Raw genomic sequence first — 24,460 nt, 5'->3', positions numbered from 1 at the left:
TAAGCATCCTAAACTTCTTCACCAATTATTCATCCTAGGTTCTCGCTAATCCATGAATAGGCAACTATCATAAGGGAGTGCTAAATTCAATTCATGTTTCACATGTTTCCCAACTCGCTGACTCTTCCACGAATCAGACTCAGAATCATAAGCAAAACCATCACCAGTTGTTCTGCCTCAGTAGTTCTATATCAATACATCATCATGCAATCGCATCATCAATTCATCCCATCAAGAACAGCCCTCACACCCACCGACACCAGCATGAGGGGCCTCTCAGTTGTACAAACACAAGCAATACAAGCAAGTAATACACAAACATGATACAAGTAGAACAAGTAGCATATAGTCAGGTAACATGGCATATATGATGTAGAAATCCAAGACAAATGGCAAACCCAAACAATTCAAACATATGCAAATGATGAATGCCTGCCCTATGGCTGATGATATCATCTGTCGGTTATATAGCCAACCCGACATGTCCTGGTAGCTAACCATTGGACAGAAACACCCCTTGTGGAGCAAGTAGGTTTGAGCTACAACCCCCTTGCTACTGCCCGCTCAACCCAGAGCCAGTGAAATAATCACTACTGCGGCTACTACCCAGGCAGGTGTCTAAAAGCTCAACCTGGAGCGAGTGGATTCACCACTACTGCCGCTACTACCCAGGCGTCGCAATCTCTGACCTGGAGCAAGTGGGACGAACCACAACCCTTGCTACTACCCAAGTATCTCAAGCATTGGCCCGGAGCAAGTGGGACGAACCACAACCCTTGCTACTGCCCAGGCATCTCAAACATATATTCATTCAATCTCAATTCATATTATCAACATTCATTGTTACCAAATCTCAAACATTAACTTGGAGCAAGTGGGACAAACCACAACCCTTGCTACTACCCAAGTATCACAAATAAACATTTATTCATAATCACCCTTCATTATTATCAATCCTCAGACAATGACCCGGAGCAAGCGGGACGAACCACGACCCTTGCTACTACCCAGGTATCACAAATACACATTTATTCAAAACCCCACGATTAAACTCGTTTATCATAATCCTCCTTTCCCGTCTCATACCCGGAGCAAGTGGACAACGCCACTGCCTACTACCCGGGGTCGCACATCACATTTCAATATTTTTTCATTATTATCCATTTAACATATTCATTCATTAATCATATATGCATTTATACTCAGCCATAAACAATAATGGCTTTGCCGTAACCCGGCAATAACTCAGCCATCCGGCTCATGGTCCAATCAAAAACGGGCCATTTATCAATAAATATAGCCCTCCGACTCATGGCATATACGGTACTTCCACCGTCATCCTCCATATCTCATATAATCATCTTTGATCATCATTGATCATAACTTTTCACCTTGCTTCACTCGCAAGTTACCACATCCCCTAGCTCATTGCTAGGCATATCAGAATGATTTAATACATAAGAGGTGAGATCGGAGGCTTAGAAGTATGAGATTTGGCTTTTAAAACTCAAAAATCAACTTTGGCATGAAAACAGGGCCACGCGTACGCGCACTCTACGCGCACGCGTGGATGGCCACAAAACTCATCAACGCGCAAGCGTCATACGCGCGGACGCGCGGGTTGAAAAATAGCCAAACGACGCGCAAGCGTCAGCCACGCGTACGCGTGGGTGCTCTTGCGCCCCCAGGCACAAAACTGGCACAACTCTGGCACAACTCTCGGGAAAATAGCTGGGCATTTGGTGCAGCGCATCGATGCGCCCGCGCACACCACGAGCACGCGTAGATAGTGCCTTCTTGAAGAACGACGCGTACGCGCCAAGTGCGCCTACGCATGGAGGGTCATTCTGCTAAAAATTTTCTAAGTTAAAAGCTGCAGAATTTACAGATTCAACCCCCAATCTTCCGACGGACATAACTTTCTCATTTTAAATCATTTTTCACCCGTTCTTCAAACGGCATGGACATCCCGGATCCAATTTCATTTCTAAATAGATTTGGCACAAAACAGAGATCCGTATTCCAAGTTATGTCCCGTCAAAGTATGCCCAAAAACCATGTTTTCATACAAAACCACTAGGTGCCATTTTCAAAACAAGCCATTTTCAACTCTTTTCAAAATCAACCAAAACATGCCAATTTCAACCCTTTTTGAAATCAATCAAAATGTACCAAAATCTACATCAAGCCATCCTCAACTCACACATTGACACTTTACCAAAAATTCCCAAAACCACATCTAACCATTTTAACACTTCTCAATCAAATGGCTAAAGGACAAATACAATATCATGTCATACATCCTTCCTCATCCCAATTTCCAATAATACCATTTCCAATCAACCATCATTATACGTAATCAATATCATACTCACTATCACGTGATTTCACCCACAAATCAACCTTAATCATTCCCCAAGCATATATCACAACATACATATCTCTAATGCATCATCATACCATCAAGGCATCAATAATCATAATCACATATATGATCACATAATATATCTCAACCGAACCAAACATACCTCGTCTACATAATTTCACCCAAAATTATCAAATTCTACACTTCAACTTCTCAAACCTTATTATTCAATAACCAACCTAATCATTCATATATTCATTATCTGAAATTCATCCAATCACTTGTGCCGTCATACAATGCACACATCGACTTACCTTTCTTGTCTCTTTCCGGCCTCCGGCCCAAAATTCACGGCCTCCGGCCCAATTTTCACAATTTAAATGCATAAACCACAAATCAATACTCATTACCCAGTACATCAAATTCTCAATACACCAAGCATACAAGGTCACACAATTCTCAACCCAATCATTAATTCACATTACATATCAACTATGCATATTAGCACCAACCATTTACACAATCCAAACTTAATCCTAGGGGCATCTAGCCTAGGAATTCTCATCACAACACACGGTATTTAAATGAAACTTAAACCGTACCTCTTGTAGCCAAACCAATTGAGCCTCTTCTTTGGAATTCTTCACCAACCTTAGCTCCAAGCCTTACCAAAGCTCCTCAAGCAATACCAATCTCCCAATTGTGCACCAACATCACCAAATACACTAACATAACCAATGTCACATACATACATCAACCTAGGGCTCATTAAAATGACAAATCACAAGAATTTGAGCACTTCTTACCTTAGCCCATATGAAGTAGGGATAGAACCCACTTAGAATCCATGTTGGAGTATCCCTAAACACCAAAAATCACAATATTTCAACACTAACTACCCAAAAACGTGTAACAGTGGGGAATTTCGAAAACTGGGCAGAGATGAATAAAATACTCACTACCAAACTTAGATATAATTGTAGAGGATGAGAAGAGCAACGCGTGACCGCAAACGGCTCGTCAATCAGAGCTCCGTAGCTCAAGTTATGGTGGTTTGAAGATCAAAGAGAGTTAAGTTTTCTCTCTTCTCTTCTCTCTTCTCAAATCAGCGCCCCAACCCTTCTTTTTAGGGTAAAATGAGCTGAAATGCTCACAACTAATGTTTATATATGTTGGGTCTTGGGCCCACTTAGGCCCGGTTCACTTATTTTTGCCCATTGGCCCAATTTTGGGCTAAAACCTTTAAGATTAGCGCTCTAAATCGCACTTTAAATATTTCTACCTTCCCTAATTATAATTCCTCATTTCTTAATCTTATTTACCCATAATCAATTTCCTCAGTTGTAGTACCAGACAGATCTCAGCCGGTACTGCCGGTCAAAATTCCACTGCGCACTTTTACGCAGAAAACTATATTTTCCAACTCGGAAAAATTCACTGAATCCAAATATCATATTTAAATTATCAAATTCCAATTGCAAAATCTTCCAACCATATTCGCTCCTATTTAACTTATTATTTACTAAATTTTGGTTAGACCGGGTATTACATTCTACCCCCCTAACAGAAATTTTCGCCCTCGAAAATTCCATCCATCACTATCCTCTCCCTCTGCCAAGCCAATTACCACTAATCACAGCTCAACTCCAAGCATAACCTCCAAACTTACTTTCTTATTCTCAAACCTTCGAATTTCTACATGACTTGCTGTTATAAAGTCTCTGACTCATCAATCAAAAACCCCTTTTATTTCTAGATAGCAAATGAGTTTGAAATAACAATTTAACAAAAATCATGAGAATCCGCTTTCCTTTAATAATCTATAAAAGCATTCGAGACACATCTCTTTCGTTAAAGTTACTCATATAAAAAATTATCCTCAAAACCATAACCAGCACTCTTTCAAATTTTTTGGAGAAAAATTTTCAACAGTATCTCCCCAAAAATTGGAGTTTACCACCCGTCACGGGCTCCCTCAAACCAATCTCAGTACTGCATCTGTATTTCAATTTAGTGGCTTTCACATTCATCTTTCAAAACCAATCATTATAAATCTCAATCTAATTCCAAGGTCACTATGACCAAACATCATGGTACTCATCTCTCAAACACGACAACTCGCACTCTCTCATCATCTAAATCCAATTATGCATCAATGATAATTTCCTCATCTGTTTCAGAACCATCAAGGCGCACAGCCGCAATTAATTCTAATTACCTAGAATCATTATCTGCATAAGCTCACTAAACTTTTAAGTACTCAAAGCATAAAGCATTTCCAATCATGCTCTACTTTTCCTTATTATTACCATACTATGCTAACGCTTTAGCAAGCTTCCGCTATGCCACCTTGATTTCTCGTCAAGTATTAGTTCCATCACTTATTTCCTCAAGTACTAAACCACCACTTAACTTGACCGACAATTCAAATTAACGTTTCCAAATCCATCATTTAGGACCATCCCTTATCTATTTAAATCAAAGGAACTAAAAGTCACGAGTTCAATCCATTTCACCAAAAATCCAAAAATCAACCAACTACATAACAAACACAACACATCATTCTCAACAGAAAGTCATTTACATCACAGGCATTTATCCATTTGTATTAAGGCAATTACCTCAATCTTACTGTCACAATCGGCCCGCATCCTGACTCTCTCCTTGTTGGCAATTTCTTGATACATGCCCTGGTAACCCGCACTTGTAACATACACCTAACCCCAATCGGCACGGCCTATTTGGGTGATGACTTCCACATCTCTGACAGCTTGAAACATCAGAAGTAGCCGCTGCCCGTTTTCCCTTACCATTCCTTTGGGACTCCTTACTCGTCGCAAAGTTATTCTGTCCTTGGGGAAAGTGTTGTACGTATCCTCTCTCCTTAAACTCTCGACCCCTTGGTGCGAATCCTTGGTTGTGCTCTCTATGACTTCCCTTCTCTGCAACCCTCCTTTTCACACACTCTTCAGCAATTCTGCTCTTATTCACTAACTCTGAAAAAGTTCGGATCTCCATTGGTCCCACTGAACTTAAGATGTCGCTCCGGAGCCCTCCTTCATACTTAATGCATTTCCATTCCTCGAAGTCTCCCGGAGCTCCTTGACACATGCGGGAAAACCTGAATAGCTCCTCAAATTTGTTTGTATACTCAGATATGGACATAGCACCTTGCTTTAGCTGCAGTAACTCCAATTCCTTGGCTGTCCTGGTAGAATTCAGAAAGTACTTCTTATAGAATTCCACCTGGAAGGCATCCCAAGTGATATGATCATTCCCCTGTTGCAGGAGACGTCGAGCCCCTTGCCACCAATGCGATGCTTCCCCCGTGAGTAGATAGGTAGCGAATTCAACACGCTGCTCTTCAGGCACCAACTGCGCTTGCAGTGCTCGCTCCATGGCCTGAAACCAAGTATCAGCTTCAGTCGGATTGGTGGTTCCCTTGAACTTAGGTGGATTAACCTTTAAGAAGGTTGCCAGTGTCATCGGGCCCTGAGCTTCCCTTCCGCCATTGCCATTATTGTTCATCTGTTGCCCAAGAGCCTCCGTAGTGTCCTGCATAGCAGCAGCCATATTCTCCAACGCCGCCATAAGGTTTACCGGGTTATTCGGGTTGATTTCCGGTTCCTGCGTATTAGTATGATCTCTTTCACGTCCCTGACCGGGTCCACGAGGTGCCATCTGGTTCCTATACACACCAAACAATCGATATCAAGTTGATCAGTCTCAATATCGGAAGTATAGTGCTTCAAAGTACAAAATGTACACTCATGGACTTCATGCTAGATGTATCGATTAGATACCCTAACTAGCACAGGCACAGACTCAGAGTATACATTGAAGCATAAGCAGTTCCATCCCTCAGGCTCACGAGGACGAACTGCTCTAATACCATAACGTAACACCCTAATATTCAAATCCTTATGCTCGAGTCATAAGTCAATGATATTACGGTGGTACGACTCTCAGGTGGATTTTTAATAAATAAATATAGGTAATTTCGAAAGGAGTATTAATCGAGAAGCCTGAAAAGAGTAGAAATAAAATCACGAAGACGTATCTCTCACGTTTCGACAACAAAAGATAAACCGTGAAGCCGAAAACGATATACGGACAAGGCGTAGAGGAGATTAAGAGATAGATAACAGATATATATATATAACATAAGTAAATAGCTACTAATCGCGACCCACGAAGTTTAGGTCGGCTAGAGTACATTATGAAATTAGTTGACAACAGTATATCCTAATCTCTCCCGAAGGAAACATGAGAGCCTCTATAGGCAAATTCAAAGAGTTCAATACATAATATAAACTTTCCAAAACAAAGGTGGAGAGATTCTAATCAAAACACAAAGTAGAGGAAATAAAGATCTTCGTCGTCTCTCAGACGACCCACAACTCACTTCTGAGCACCTGGACCTGTATCTGAAAAAATAAGAGATATATACGGAATGAGAACACCGGGCCCATGGGTTCCCAGTACGGTAAAAGTGCCAAATAAATTCAATGTACTGCAACAAAAACTCACTAAGCATCCTAAACTTCTTCACCAATTATTCATCCTAGGTTCTCGCTAATCCATGAATAAGCAACTATCATAAGGGAGTGCTAAATTCAATTCATGTTTCACATGTTTCCCAACTCGCTGACTCTTCCACGAATCAGACTCAGAATCATAAGCAAAACCATCACCAGTTGTTCTGCCTCAGCAGTTCTATATCAATACATCATCATGCAATCGCATCATCAATTCATCCCATCAAGAACAGCCCTCACACCCACCGACACCAGCATGAGGGGCCTCTCAGTTGTACAAACACAAGCAATACAAGCAAGTAATACACAAACATGATACAAGTAGAACAAGTAGCATATAGTCAGGTAACATGACATATATGATGTAGAAATCCAAGACAAATGGCAAACCCAAATAATTCAAACATATGCAAATGATGAATGCCTGCCCTATGGCTGATGATATCATCTGTCGGTTATATAGCCAACCCGACATGTCCTGGTAGCTAACTATTGGACAGAAACACCCCTTGCGGAGCAAGTAGGTTTGAGCTACAACCCCCTTGCTACTGCCCGCTCAACCCAGAGCCAGTGAAATAATAACTACTGCGGCTACTACCCAGGCGGGTGTCTAAAAGCTCAACCTGGAGCGAGTGGATTCACCACTACTGCCGCTACTACCCAGGCGTCGCAATCTCTGACCTGGAGCAAGTGGGACGAACCACAACCCTTGCTACTACCCAGGTATCTCAAGCATTGGCCCGGAGCAAGTGGGACGAACCACAACCCTTGCTACTGCCCAGGCATCTCAAACATATATTCATTCAATCTCAATTCATATTATCAACATTCATTGTTACCAAATCTCAAACATTAACTTGGAGCAAGTGGGACGAACCACAACCCTTGCTACTACCCAAGTATCACAAATAAACATTTATTCATAATCACCCTTCATTATTATCAATCCTCAGACAATGACCCGGAGCAAGCGGGACGAACCACGACCCCATCTACTACCCAGGTATCACAAATACACATTTATTCAAAACCCCACGATTAAACTCGTTTATCATAATCCTCCTTTCCCGTCTCATACCCGGAGCAAGTAGACAACGCCACTGCCTACTACCCGGGGTCGCACATCACATTTCAATATTTTTTCATTATTATCCATTTAACATATACATTCATTAATCATATATGCATTTATACTCAGCCATAAACAATAATGGCTTTGCCGTAACCCGGCAATAACTCAGCCATCCGGCTCATGGTCCAATCAAGAACGGGCCATTTATCAATAAATATAGCCCTCCGGCTCATGGCATACACGGTACTTCCACCGTCATCCTCCATATCTCATATAATCATCTTTGATCATCATTGATCATAACTTTTCACCTTGCTTCACTCGCAAGTTACCACATCCCCTAGCTCATTGCTAGGCATATCAGAATGATTTAATACATAAGAGGTGAGATCGGAGGATGAGAAGAGCAACGCGTGGCCGCAAACGGCTCGTCAATCAGAGCTCCGTAGCTCAAGTTATGGTGGTTTGAAGATCAAAGAGAGTTAGGTTTTCTCTCTTCTCTTCTCTCTTCTCAAATCAGCGCCCCAACCCTTCTTTTTAGGGTAAAATGAGCTGAAATACTCACAACTAATGTTTATATATGTTGGGTCTTGGGCCCACTTAGGTCCGGTTCACTTATTTTTGCCCATTGGCCCAATTTTGGGCCAAAACCTTTAAGATTAGCGCTCTAAATCGCACTTTAAATATTTCTACCTTCCCTAATTATAATTCCTCATTTCTTAATCTTATTTACCCATAATCAATTTTCTCAGTTGTAGTACCAGACAGATCTCAGCCGGTACTGCCGGTCAAAATTTCACTGCGCACTTTTACGCAGAAAACTATATTTTCCGACTCGGAAAAATTCACTGAATCCAAATATCATATTTAAATTATCAAATTCCAATTGCCAAATCTTCCAACCATATTCACTCCTATTTAACTTATTATTTACTAAATTTCGGTTAGACCGGGTATTACAATATTCAAATTTAAAATTCATCTTCACCTACTCAAACAAGACCAATCCAAAAAAAAAAAATAGTCCCAATATTATCTTTATTAATTAGTCTTAATAAATAAAGTTAATTAGTTAAAATACTCAAGAATCACGTGCCGTGGCCTTAAACACAAACTACATGTCTGTAAGCTGCAAGTGGCACAAATTGTCTTTAGCCACTTTCTCTCTCTGAAATTTGTCTAAAAATGGTATTGCCAACAAAAATATACAAGTATAGAAAGAATGTTCTTTCTACACCTTAGAGCTCACCTTATAAAAATGGTATCAATAAAAAAATCATAAAAATATGCCTGTACTCCTAATTAAAAAGTCTTATATAATGATAAGTTTGTATGTGATAGAAATTTGGATGATGAATCGAGTAGCTTCGTACATATGTGTGCAAAAAGAGAAAGGATAAGTGCCATAAAAAAATATATCAGAGATGAAAAAATAAAGCATTGGATGTATAGTAAAGCATAGATGATAAGAATTTGGCATAACAATGACAAGAGAAATATAATCCATGCCAATATAAAATTAAAAAAAAAAACAAAGAATCCCTACTTTTTCTAACGTCTCTTGATTAATTTATAGGATTGACTCTTGTATTTGCACACAGAATATTTTTGTAGAAGAATGAAGGAGAAGATTAGTGTTGAGAGAGATGAGCCTTCACTTTTTGGTCTACCTCTATTTATATATTTTTAGTAGCATGTGTAACTAAGGTATTTTAAATTAAAAAAAAAAGGGTTTGGGGTGGTGGTTAGACCTTTATTCAAATTTTAAAATTCTAAGTCTATCTTCTAACTGACTTTTTAAATTTCAAATTATAGTTTTGAAGAAGGTAATGAAGTAGGGATGGTTATTATATTTTCCATCCTCGTAAAAAAAATTGCTCCCAAATTCCATGTCCTAAAATGGTCGATAAAGATTACTAGGTAATCTAAGTATTATGTTTGTAAACCCTTATCATAGGGAGAGAAAAAATTTTCTCATCATCGTTACCTATAAACAATTTTGGAAACATTTGTCTCATATTTGCCTCCAGTTCCCACGTGTAATCCCTTGAGCCATCACTATCCTATGCTACTTTTACAAGTCGTACAGATTTGTTCCTCAATCGCTTCATGCTTTTATCTAAGATCTTTTCGGCTGGTAAGTTAAAACTTAGATCGTCTTTAAGGGCTACATCCTCTTACTGTAACACATTGGGTCATGCTGGTATTTTTGGAATTGAGACACGTGGAACACACTATGCAGTCTTGATAAATTCGGACGTAGGCGATCTAGTATGCCAACTTTTCTATGCGTCAGAGGACTTAAAAAGGACCCAAGTATCGAGGGCTCAATTTTCTCACCTTAAAAGCCCTTCCCACCCCTGTGGTGGGGTGATTTTCAATAACACATGATCACCTTCTTAAAACTCAAAGAGTTTCCTCCATTGGTCTGTATAACTCTTTTGTCGACTTGAGCTGTACGTATTCTTTCCCTTATCTTCCTAATATCTGCTATGGTCTGTCTTACTAGTTTTGGCCCTAAGTGTCCTTTCTCTTCTGGTCCATACCAGCACAAAGGAGATTGGCATTTTCATTTGTAAAGAGCCTCATATGTGTCATTCTGATGCTAGCATGATAACTGTTGTTATAAGTAAACTCAATTAGTGGTAGGTGACTTTTCTATTTTTCTGGTTTATATATTTAGAACACAAGTCCTCAACATATCTTCTAATGTCTAGATGGTCCTTTCTGTCTATCTATTTGATTGGGGGTGATATGACGTTTCCAAATGCTTTCTGCAAAGTACTCCAAAACCTTGATGTAAACCTTGAATACCTATTCGAGACTATGGTTGATGGCACTCTGTGTAACCTTACGATCACTTTGATATAGAGCATGGCTAACTTTTCCAATGAGTCGGTCGTCTTGACGGGCAAAAAATGGGCAGTCTTTATCAGCCGATCTACAATAACCCATATGGCGTCGCATCCAGTTCAAGTACGAGGTAGTCCCATAACAAAGTCCATCAATATATCCCCCCATTTCTATTTTGAGATGCTAAGGGATTGCAATACTCCTGAGGGCTTTTGGTGCTCAATTTTTACCTTCTGACAAACCAGACATTTATTCACCATTGTTGCCAAATCCTTTAGCCAAATTCTTTTTCATCCCTAGCTACCAGAATATCTTTTTCAAATCATGGTACATCTTCGTCATACTAGGATGAATGGTGAAATTTTTCTTATGACCTTCCGCACCAGAATATCTTTTTCAAATCATGGTACATCTTCGTCATACTAGGATGAATGGTGAAATTTTTCTTATGACCTTCCACAATCTTTTTCTGAAGATCGCCTTCTCTTAGTACACAAATTCAACCTTGGTACCTCCACATCTTGTCCTCTCCCTTGGCAAAGCCCTTCATCTTTCCTTCCTTGATAAGGCGTATGGTTTTTTTAAATTCTGGGTTGGAGTCCTGTGTCTTGGTTATTTGTTCTTTGAATTGACTTGTCATCACCAGGTGACCCAAACGTACGCTATTTAGGGCGAGGGTGACTTATAGATTCATGTCTTTGAAGATCTTTACTAATTCTGCTTCCTTTATCATCAGCCATGATGCATTGAGTACTTTTTTACTCAAAGCGTTAGCCACCATATTAGCTTTTTTGGCTGATAGTTTAGAACAAAGTCATAGTCTTTAAGAAACTCCATCCATCTCCTCTGACACATGTTAAGCTCCTTCTGGGTAAACAAGTATTTTAAATTTTTTTTATTGGAGAACACCTTAAACCCAACTCTATATAAGTGATGCCTCCATATTTTTAGCGTAAATAATATTGCGGCTAGCTCAAGGTTGTGCGGTGGATAGTTGACTCCATGAGTATTAAGTTGTTGATGCGTGAGCATCTTGTACCCTTTTTCCCTCTATTTTCTAATGGTTTTATTAAATTTTATTATGTTTTAGTACAAAAATCCTCTTTGGATACTACTTTAAGTTGTTTTAGTGTTTTTATGATTTCAAGTGAAATTCGGAGCAAGTTGGCAGAGTTTTAAGCTAAAAGGAGAAAAGTTGAAGCATTCCCTCTGGCGCTAAACGCCAGCGGCAAGCTTCACAAACAACAACGTCCCTGCCCCCTTTTGGGTGCTAAACGCCCAACTGGCGTTTAGCGCCAGGCAGTCCAAGTTGAAGTCCCACTCTTGGAGCATCTCTAGTTGGATTTACCTTTTATCAGTTATCTTATATTTTATTTTTGTAATTATTATTTACAAACAATATCTTTTAGTTTTAGGTTTATTATTTTATTTTATTTTCAAATCAAATTAGGTTAGTATAAAAGGGAAAATATTCATCCTTTAGAGAAAGCTTTGGAATCTTCTCTCTTCCACATTTTTCAGAACCCTAGTTTTTCTCTATAAGTCATGAGCCACCAAACCTCTTTGGTTAAGGTTAGGAGCTCTGTTTATTTCTATGGATTAAGAATATTACTTTTCTATTTTAATTAATGTACTGATTCAATTTCAATGATTACTTTCGTTCTTAATTTTATGAATTTGGGTGGAACGAGGGTATGACCCTTATTCTAGATGCGCTCTTGTGATCCTCGAGAGAAGTCTCTCACATGAATAACAACTTGAAAATAAACTCCTCCTAAATTGTTAATTAATTGAACTAATCTGGATACGTGACATATAATCCCTTTAGCTTCGGGTAATTAGGGTTTTTGTGGCCATAAACTAGATTTGCACTTAACCCTCTAATCAGAATCAAGAGACCAAGAGATTGGCGGCTGATGAAGGTTAGAGGAGACTAAATCACTAAGAGATTAGGGTTTAGTCAATTACGGTTTGCCATGAAATAAATCTTGCATAATTAAAATAGTTGGTAAGAAACCTAAATCCGGAAAAGTAACATCTCTGATACCTTAACTGTTTCTCTTACTGAATTCTACACCAAACGCATACTTGCTCTCTTTACTCTTGTTTTATTGTTTTATGCTTTTAAAAAGCCACACAATCAACCTTTTTGTTCGCCTGACTAAGCCAATCAGTTGACCATTGTTGCTCAGTTCCTCAGTCCTTGTGGGATCGACCCTCACTTACTTGAGGTATTACTTGTACGACCCGGTGCACTTGCCGGTTAGTTTGTGGATATTCAAAATCTACACCAGTTGTCTTGATGCACATGCAACCACCTTCTTGTCTTGCATCAGTTCGCAACCCAGCCCTTGTCCAGAGGCATCATAATAAACCTCAAAAACTATGTCAGGGTTAGGTAAGACCAACACTGGGGCAGATGTCAAGCAATCCTTAACTCTTGAAAGCTACTTTCACAATCTGGTGTCCAAATAAAATGGTGTCCTTCCTGGTTAAGCGAGTCAAAGGTAGTGCTAGTTGAGAAAATCCTTTTATGAACTTTTTGTAGTAACCTGCCAATCCTAAAAAATGATGTTGGTATCTCCCAATTTAACATATACTCTATCTTATTCGGGTCTATCGATATCCCGTTGCGAGAAACCATGTGTCCAAGAAACTAAATATCCTCCATCCAGAATTCTCACTTGGATAGTTTGGCGTACAACTTCTTTTCTCGAAAGGTCTTCAGTATTATACGCATGTGCTATTATGCTCTTCTTCTCTCATGGAATAGATCAATATATCGACTATGAATACCACTACAAAATTGTCTAGATAGTATTAAAAAATCATGTTCATGTAGTCCATAAAAATGGCAGGAGCATTGGCCAGTCCAAAAGACATTACTGTAAATTCATAATGCCAGTACCTCGTTCAAAATGCTATCTTTGGAATGTCTGCCTCCTTTACCCTTACTTGATGGTACCTTGATCTCAATTCAATCATAGAGAATACTATTGCACCCTATAATTGGTCCATCAAAAGGGATACTTGTTCTTCATGGTGACTTTATTAAGTTGTATATAGTCCATATAGAGGCGCATACTACCATCCTTCTTCTTTCGAAATAGTACTAGATCTCCCTAGAAAGAGGCCCTTGTTATGATAAATTCTTCTTGCAGCAGTTCTTCTGATTGGTTCTTTAGTTTAACAAGTTCCAAAGAGACCATTTTTAGTAAGGGGCTATGGAGATTGGCCCTGTTCCGGGTACCATTTCTATGGAAAAATCAACTTCATGTTTAGGGAAAAAGGTGGGTATATCTTCGGGAAAGACATCTGGAAAGTCTCTTACAACCGGTATCTCATACAAGTTCTAAATAGAGTCTACTTTTATCAAAGTTAGCAAGGTACATTATTTCCTTTTATCCGTACCCTTTGAAGATCTTAAAAAAACAACATAAGGTTTATTGGTATTGTGATTTGCATAGGTCCAGGGGAAAGATGATTTTTCTTTCAAAACAATCTAACAAGACTCGATTTTTATTGAGTCAATCAATTGTTAAAATGATGTCCAGTCCTATTAAAGGGAGGCATACGATGTTAGTAAGGTACGACCTACCCAAAATGAGTATAGAAATTTTCAGATAGACCTGCTGAGTCTTGACATTCTTACTGGCTGGGGTGGATACTAGTAGAACATATGGTAATTTGGTTATAGGTAAGCTAATTCTACTAGCAATGGAGAGAGATATAAATAAATGAAAAGAATCAGTATCATATAGAATAGCTAAGGAGGCCCCATTAATTTCGCACTTACCCTCAAGTTGATCTTCTGATTTGTGGGTTTCCTCACTGCTGAGGACAAAGACTCACCCTTGGCATTGTAGCAGAGCATGGAGAGTGAAGGAACTACAACGCATTTCCTGAAAACATGCCCCAGCAGGAAACATTGAAAGTAAATGTTTTGCCCAACGAGGCATCTACCCTTGTGTTGCTTTCCACATGAAGCACAATCCTTAAGCTCGTTGGCCTTTTGTGGGATGTCGGTGGAAGTTTTTTCGTAATCCGTATCCTGTTGAGTTTGCCTTCTTGTAGGTTTCCCAAGAAATACTTTTTCTTGTGGTGGTTGTTGAGAAAGTCTTTGGTTCAACTGCCTCTTCTAAAAAGCTTCGCTCTTTTTGACGCTAGCTTTTTAGTGCACTCTTTGATCACTTAGCACTTGCTAAAAAGGGAGCAACAATGCCGAATCTCTAGTGGGGCTATTGTAGTCAAACCCTCTTCTCTAAGCCCTCCTTGATATTTTATGCATTTTATTTTTCATCTGGATTAGTCGTATACATGGCAGAAAAACTTACACAGTCTTTCAAATTTTTTTGTGTACTCCACAACACTCATCCTTTCTTGCCTCAGCTGCAGAAATTTCATCTCCTTGGACTCTCAAATAGAAAGAGAAAACTATTTCTTGTAGAAAGCCTCCTGAAGGTAGCCCAACTAATATCTGTCCCAACATTCTCTAACAACTGTTTTGTTCCATCCCACTAGAATTCGGTATCAACTTTGAGCATGAAAGTAGCGTTACTAACCTTCTGCCCTTCAGTGCATGGAAAAATTATGAACATCTTTTCTATTTCTATTAGCCTTTTTTGCCATATCAGGTTCGAGAGTTCTACGAAACTCGAGCGAGCCTATTTTCTTGAAGTCAATGAATGTTGTACTTGTCCCATGTCCAATCTATGAGTATTAGTGTCCCCATTAACATTGGATAGTTGTTGGGACATCAAGGTTGTAGCACGGGCTTTCTCTTTTATCGCTTTTGTCATATCCTTCATGTACTTTGCCAAGTTTGAAGAGCTAGAGTTTGAGACACATGGGTGTCTATGACTTTCCATAATTTCCTATTTATGGATAGCCATAGAAAGAGATTTTGTTAGTCATAATCCTATAATAGGGTTCCTAAGAAATAAATTTGCTCCAATTCCAATAATATAACACCCTAAAAATCAAACATATCCTTAAAAAGTCTTTGGATAGGGTGTCACTTATTGGGAAGAAAATCTCCCTTAAGCTTTAAGAAAAAAAGAGATGAGTACGTAAGGAGAGTCAAATAAAATTATATAACGCAGTCAAATATCCCAAAGAGAAATAACTAGGAAAAATAGAATGTGCCATAGACTAAATTTTTTAAAGAAACTCCCATCATCTTATTGTACTCCACAAATCTGGGCACCAGTAATCCTCCTCTAACACCTTTTTGAGGGGTAAAGACCCTGATATACCGTCTGTGGTGAAATATCACGCCAAAACTGGAGAATATGACACGTACTCAATTCTTAGGCTCATAGAAAAAGATTTTTTCCTCTGAATACTCCTCCATTGGGTCATCCTCCTCTCCTAATTCTTGGCTAACATTGTTAGGCTCGTCCTCTTCTGTCTCAGAATCCGAATTAAGGTAGACCGCTTTGGCGACTCTTTCTTGGACACTGGAATGTTCGTATCTAGGAAAGTGATGACAGATAGTTGGGGCTTTCTTCCACACTATTACGATCTAAATAGATGGTCTGGAGTACGGTAGTAGTGGTCGTAACTACCCACGTGTGCTTTGAAGGGTCATATTCAGACGTCACCCTTAGTGCGCTGTGTCATCTCCACCTGATGCGCCATAGTCCTCTAGAGATAGTATCGAAAAAAGAAGGGGTGATAACTCAAAAGTCTCAGTAGGAGTGCTATTAAACACCTTTATATCTATCTCCAACCTATTTGTGAGATTTTAAAAAGAAAAGCATAGCATGTACTATAATCCTTTTTAGTCAACATAGAAAAGAGAAATTTTAAAGAAAATAACGGTAACATTACCACATTCAATCATGCCAAAAAAAAAACAAAAATATAATTATATTTTTCTTTGTACTATTCATTACTTTTTTCGTAGCTTTTATAAAAGGTATTGAGTTCAAACCGGTACAAAGTGGTGGGAGTCCTCTTTTTTACTAAAGGTTCTTATCCCAAAAGTTTGTCGATCACCTTTCTTATCGAAGGATCATTTCAATTATTTTGTCTTTAGAGGTCATATTCTTTTACCGAAGGATTATTCTCTCGGTTCTTTTAACAATCAAGGTTATTTAAAACATACACAAGAAAATAGCCATGCCAAAAAGAGACATGTATACCTTCAACATAAGTATTATGCATGTGTATTTGTGAAAAAAAACTTACGTATAAAAATAATTTTACATGTATATAAATTTTATTTGTGTATTAATAAAGAGGGAATGTAATAATAAAATTATTAACACAAATTGCATAATATATATATATATATACTCACTAATTTTAAAGATTTGTAATATGATGCGTGAGCATCTTTTTTATCTTTTCTTAGTGAATTTGCATGTGAAATTATTAAATTAAATCAAAATTAGGTGTTTTAAGCCACCATAAATGCTACTTCGAGATGTTTTGCATTTTGATTTATTACAGGTAGCATTCGAGTAAATTTGACAGAGTTCGTGTAGAAGAAAAGAAAGAAAGTGGATGCTGTCAACCCTGACCTCCTCACACTGCAACGAGAATAAGTTGAACTACAGAGGTCCAATTGATGCAGCTCCAGACTTTCGACGGTATTGAAAAGCCAACTTCCAGAGCTTTCCAACGATATATAATAGTTTATACTTTTTCTCTGGCACCATGGCGCCAAACGCCACCAGACGCCACATCCTCAAGTTTGGTGCCACATTCCTCAAGTTTTTACGCCAGAAGCCTGGAAACGCGTGCATATTCACTGCATACATAGCGCCAAACTCCACCAGTCTCAAGTTTAGCGCTAGTATGCTGAAAAAAGGGTTTTCGCGTGATCTTCACCAAATCTTTTGATTTAATTTAGTTTTTAAATTTGTTTTGAATTAAGAAAAGATATTTTAGGTTTTAGAAATTATATTTTATATTTATTAGGATTAGATATAAAATGAGAAGATATCTTGACCGAGGGGCTTCTTCTCCTCTTTTGCACTTTACACTTTTCTCTGCTATTTTATCATATTTCTTTGACACCTTAACTATTTTTATCATATTTTTTTCCTAACCAATTTTAGTTTGCTCTTATTTAATTTTCTGTTTTATGTGTTTTGCTATTGAAACCCTAAATTTTGATTGTCTAACTAGAATAATCAATTAACTATTGTTGCTTGATCCATTAATCCTCGTGGGATCGACCCTCGCTCACCTGAGGTATTACTTTGTATGACCCGGTGCACTTGCCGGTTTAGTTGTAGTTTTCTAATTCTGCACCAAGTTTTTTGCGCTGTTGCCAGAGATTGACTATGATTGACTACTACCGGTTGATTGATTACCTAGATTAGACACTTTTTCTTTGTTTTTTGTTTTCTCTTCATAAAAAAAAGTTAACAAATAAATAAAAATTTATTTCTTTGTTTAATTTTCTTATTTGATTTTTACATTCTATTTTTTTCCTTTTTTTTCCTTTTTTGTTTTTTTATATTCAAAAAAAAAATATTTCCCTTCCATTCTATCCTCTTTTATTTCCTTTTTACCACATGGTGTGTTTAATTCTGTTTAGTGTTTTGTGCTAAGAAAAATAATTGAGAGATCACATGGGTTACTACTCACGCCCAAGGAGTGATTCATATTATTATGGATGGAGGAACTATCCAAATTTTGGTTGAAAAAGTCAAGGCCAAGGAAATTACAATACTCCATATTCTATCTATCAAGAACCATCCTCCTTATTCATATCAAGAATCATCCTCTCTTTATTCTTTTCAAGAACCATCATCTCTGGAGTTGGCTGCAAAATAACTCTCTCAAAATGTCAACATCTTCGTTCAAGAGTCCAGAGCCTCAACAAGAAATCTAAAAGTGCAAATGGCCCAGATGACACAATTTCTTGCTGAGAGACCTATTAATGCCTTTCCTAGTGGTACAATTTTCAACCCAAGGAAAGAATGCATGACCATGAGCTTGAAGAGTGAAATAGTGCTGAGCAAGGAGAATGAAGATCCATTAGCTCTTGAACTTGCCATAAAAGAATTAAAGAACACTGCTCAAAGTTTCACACATTATATAAAAATGAGTGTCAAAAATATAGAGAGACATGTGGAGTTGATTACCAAGCATTTGGCAAAGGAACGTGCAAACTCCCTTTCAAGAGATATAATGTAAGATCCTATGGATGAATGTGAGGGAGTTAATCAGAGGAGTTCATACTCCAGTGAATTAGAAAGTTCTCTACCCTCACACATAGAAAAAGAGGAAGATGCGCAAACAAAAAAGGAAGCCATGCACACTCCATGCTTGCACATTTCAATAATTAAGGAGGAAGTCATACAAGTCTCTTCAAATCTATGCATGTAAGCTTCCGGGAAGAAAAAATTGAATGCACCACCCACATTTGAATTGAAATCTTCTCCCCCAACACTTGAATATGCTTTTCTTGGTCCTAGTAAATCAGAAGTTATATGGGGGTTGATCTTTGGTCGGTATTCTTTTTCTCCTCATGTATACTGAAGTCATTTCTCTTAACCAACTGGTAGAAGAGGAAGAAAATTCAAGAACCAACTGTCAAACTAGTGACGTTAAAGAAGCGCTTGTTGGGAGGCAACCCAATAATCCGTATCCTTAGATTTTTTATTTATTTTGAATTTATTTAGTTTGTTTTAATTTTTTATAGTTTTCCTTCTTTACGTGTGTTTTGGTCATGCAAAGTGTTTAAAACAAGAACAGGCACAACCAGAAGGGATTTCAGACCACCCTAGAGAGGAGTACATTCGGCCAAGGTGGTGCCAAATGGAGGAATTTGCTACTGCTAGGGTGGCGCCAAACGTGAGATTCTCAAGTTTGGCGCCACATATACATCATTGAAGAATTGCTCTCGGGTAGGGTGGCGCCAAACTTGACCACCCTCAAGTTTGGCGCCACTTTTTTCATAAATTTTTTTTCAATAATAATAATAATAATTTTTCTTGCCCTTATATTATTCCCTTCTTCTTTTGCAATAATTTTTTGTTTTTACTTATCCATGTGCTTTTTATGTCCCTCCCCGTTTTCAATTTCTCTTTACTTGGGGACAAGCAAACTTTTAAGTTTGGCATTGTAGAGTGCGCTTTCTATTTATCTTATCGTTAATGGCACCAAAGGGAGGCAAATTATCTTCACGGAGGAGCACAGCCTGAGGAATGAGATGGACACCAGGATAACTGAGGTAGTTGAGTTCTTTTCATTCTATTTTCCCTTCCATTCTTATTTTTTTTTATCTCCTATTTTCTGTTACTTTCCTTTATCTGTTGCATGATCTTTAGTATTTTCAATTTCTTAGGTTTTAGTTTGATTCAATTGTTTGTTTTTAATTTGAAAAGATGTCTCATGTACTGCTCAATGAGCTTGAATCTAAAAATAAAAAAAAAAGAAGTGATGTATTGCATGAGATATTGAGTTATATTTAAGAGTAGTTTTATTTACTTAGATATGGTGGTGTTTATCTGTGACTTTGATTGCATAATATGAACAGTGCATATTTGAATTTGGATAAAAGAATATTGATGCATGAGGAATAGGAATTCAGATAACTATTATGAATTCTCTAAATTAAGCAAGAAATTAATCCTTGAAGCAAAAGAAACAATAAAAAGAAAAATAAAATAAAAGGCAAGGTCCAAGGCTCTGAGCATCAACGGCTAGGAAGGTTAAGAATGATCAAAAGCTCAAAAGAGTTGTTTTCCTAGCCAAATGCTTGTGGTGTGAATGTGTCAAGGAACTCTTGAAACAGAGCACTTAGAGTCAAAGCCAAGTACAATAAAGAATATGCCAAAGGCTCTAAGCACCACTGACTGAAAAAGTTCAATAGCAAAAGATCCGAACTCAAAGAGTTCCCTAGTTAAGTGCTTGTGGCATTTTTGTGTCAAGCAAAGCTTGAGACAAAATATTTAGAGTCATGGCTAGGCTCAAGGTACAAAGCACCAAAGAAAAGAAAAGAAAAAAAATATTGTGTTCAAGGATTAAGTCGTAGTTAAAAAGTAAGAGAATTCATAATATTATCCGGATTCTAATTTTGAATGAAATTAACATTCCTAAGCTTCAAAGGATAGTGAGATGCTGAAACTATTCTTGGTCACAGCGTTGTTAACCCCACTCAGAAAATAGACAGGAGCTTAATTGAAAAACTCAACTCTTATGCAAATTCACATCTCAGGGCTATATTATTTTCGATTGCCTGAGGACAAGCAACAATTCAAGTTGGTGTTGTGATGCGTGAGCATCTTTCTTATCTTTTCTTAGTGAATTTTCATGTGAAATTGTTAAATTAAATCAAGAAGTAGGTGTTTTAAGCCACCTGAATGCTACATTGAGTTGTTTTGTAATTTGATTTATTACACGTAGCATTCGAACAAATTTGACAGAGTTCGTGTAGAAGAAAATGAAGAAAGTAGATGTTGTCAACCCTGATCTCCTCACACTCCAACAAGAATAACTTGAGTTACAGAGATCTAATTAATGTGGTACTAGCAGCATTGGAAAGCCAACTTCTAGAGCTTTCCAATGATATATAATAATCTATACTTTTTTCCTGGCACCATAGCGCCAAACACCACCAAACGCCACATCCTCAAGTTTGGCGCCACATTCCTCAAGTTTGGCGCCAGAAGCCTTGGAACGCGTGCGTGTTCGCTGCATACATCAAGTTTGGCACCACATTCCTTAAGTTTGGCGCTAGAAGCCTGGGAACGTGTGCGTATTCGCTGTATACATGGCACCAAACGCCACCAGTCTCAAGTTTGGCGCCAGTATGCTGAAAAAGAAGGGTTTTCGCGTGATTTAATTTAGTTTTTAAAATTAGTTTTAAATTAAGAAAAAATATTTTTAGGTTTTAGAAATTATATTTTACATTTATTAGGATTAGATATAAAAAGAGAAAATATCTTGACCGAGGGGCTTCTTCTCCTCTTCCGCACTTTACACTTTTTGCTGCTAGGGTTTATTTTCACTATGAGAAACTAAACCTCCATTGGTAAGATTAGGAGCTCTATTTATCTTGATGGATTAATATTATTTGCCCTTCTACTCTTTGATTAATGCATTGATTTATATTCAAAGATTGATTTTGTTCTTCATCTTAGGGATTAGAGTATATTAGAAAATAACTCTTTTTCTATTTGAATTCTTTTTGAATATTGGAAAAGTTATATCACTAGAATTATGTCTTGAAATCAATTCTTCATAATTCTCTAATTATCTGGATTTAACGCGATACGTGACATATAATCGTCTTATTTTTTAGTTCTTAGGGTTTTGTGTGGTTTATAAACTAGGATTTGAACTTAAACCCTCTAATTAGATTAAGTGACCAAGGAATTGGCGGTTGATTGAGTTAGATGAGAATTAAATTACCAAGGAATTAGAGTCTAATCACTTAAAGTTTGCTATGAATTGAATCTTTACATGATTAAGGTAGAAGACGAGAATTGTTAATCCGAAAATTTGAATATCTCTGACACCTTAACTATATTTATCATATTTCTTTCTTAACCAATTTTAGTTTGCTCTTATTTAATTTTCTGTTTTTATGTTGTTTGCTATTAAAATCTTAAATTTTGATTGTCTAACTAGAATAATCAATTAATTATTGTTGCTTGATCCATTAATTCTCGTGGGATCGACCCTCACTCACCTGAGATATTACTTGATATGACCTGGTGCACTTGCCAGTTCAGTTGTGGTTTTCTAATTCCACACCATAATATAATAATGATAACAATATTAATGGCACAAATAAAAAAATCATGTAGGATTATACTTTTAGGACATATACTAGTAATAGTAATGGTGCAAATCAAATAATTATATAAAATCATAAACTATAGTTACTCCTATCCTAAATGGCTTGTAATCTAATGGCAACAATTATAGGAATGATATCAATTAAAGAATTATGAAGATATGTATATACTCCTAATTAAAAAGCCTTATAAAATGATAAGTTTGTATGTGATTGAAACTTGGATGATGAACCAAGTATCTTCGTAAATATACTTACAGAAAGAAAAAGGATATGTGCTGTTAGAAAAGTAAGAGAAAAGAATAAAGAAAAAATTTGTGTGTATTCAAGCTGTATAGAATGATGTAATATAAAAAGATATTTATAGGTGCTAAGAGAATCGAAATAATAAAATTTTAAATTTTTTTCGACAAACGCTACTCAGCAGCACTCTATCTAACCTTTCACGAATTAAATTTTTTTCAAATTGTCTATTACACTAAGTGAATTTTTCTCCTTTGTAGTCTAAATCAATTAAGCTTTCATAATTAATGAAATCGTTAAAGTCTTAAATGGAAGAGTTTGATTTGGATTTACCTCCTTTCTTTTCATGGTGTGATCTGATTGTGTTGAAGTCACCCATGATTTACCTTGCTCCATTATCTCCCTTAATAGTTTAGTGAATTGCATTCTTTATCTAGCCTCATCCGTGTCTAAGTACACCCCATACACCTCCTATTATTGGTTACCTTGTTGGTTTTCATACTTGAAATGTAAATAATAATGGTCTTATCAACAATTTAGATTTTTAGTCCCTCTTTTTAAGCAACAACCAAACTTTTTGACAAACTATTTGGTTTCAGCGTGTGAAAACAAGTATAGTCCCATCTTCTTCAGAATACTCTCAACCTTCGAAGTATTATTCTTTGTCTCACAAAGAAACAATACCTTGAAGGAATGAGATCTCATGATCCCTTATGCTTAAACTGTAAAAGGTTTTTTCAAACTATGACAGCACATCAACATCTCCATACTTCCTTGGGTGCGATATTTTGGGTGGCACCCTTTTCCGTTCTAGTTATTGTGCTAACTTCCTTGCATTGTTTCTTTCTCCTCATCATTTTAATTTTCCTTCTCCCTCGAATACAACTTCCTCCTCTGACCCTTTTTTGCAAGTTGTTTCAGTGATTTCATTATTCCTCGGTTTGAGAACTTTCTCGCTGTATGCATATTCTTCTCTCTCTCCTTCATCCCCCTCTTTTGCATCCTCCCTCTGAACTTCACTACCAACATTTCTAACACGAGATTTGCTGTCTTGGACTGGTATACTAGCAAAAGTTCAAATTAGACATATAGGAGGTTGATTTTTTGGTTTTCTTTTTCTCTCCTCCTATGTTCTTGCTTCAAAATTCAAGTTTCTATTCTCTTTTTTCTTGTTAATCCTCCATCCCACTTGTTCTGTCCTTAGCTATGAGCCCCACCTTTCCTCTTTAACACTTTCGGACACTGAGTATTCTAGGTGTTGATTACAAGCCCTTAACTCATGCTTAATGCATCCACAATAATGACAGAAATTTTCAATTTTCTGGTACCAAAGTCGTAATTTAATAATCTTATTTCTTGCAATTTTTAGCGTTCTTCTCTTATATATAAAAAACAAAATAAAAAAATGTTATTTCGCATACATCAAATCATTACCTCACTTTATTTTTATATTATTATTATTCACCAAATTTAAATTTAAACATTATTGCTTTATAATTTATAGATATAAATATAGTAAAAATATTATGTGTACACAAAAAATTAGCCACCAAATTAACTATATATATATATATATATATATATATATATATATATATATATATATATATATATTTTGTTTAACT

Source organism: Arachis ipaensis, chromosome B8 (genome assembly GCF_059453495.1).
Source record: "Arachis ipaensis isolate K30076 ecotype BB chromosome B8, ASM5945349v1, whole genome shotgun sequence".
Taxonomy (NCBI): domain Eukaryota; kingdom Viridiplantae; phylum Streptophyta; class Magnoliopsida; order Fabales; family Fabaceae; genus Arachis; species Arachis ipaensis.
The sequence above is the reverse complement of the archived record's forward strand: the minus strand, read 5'-3'. Positions refer to the sequence as shown.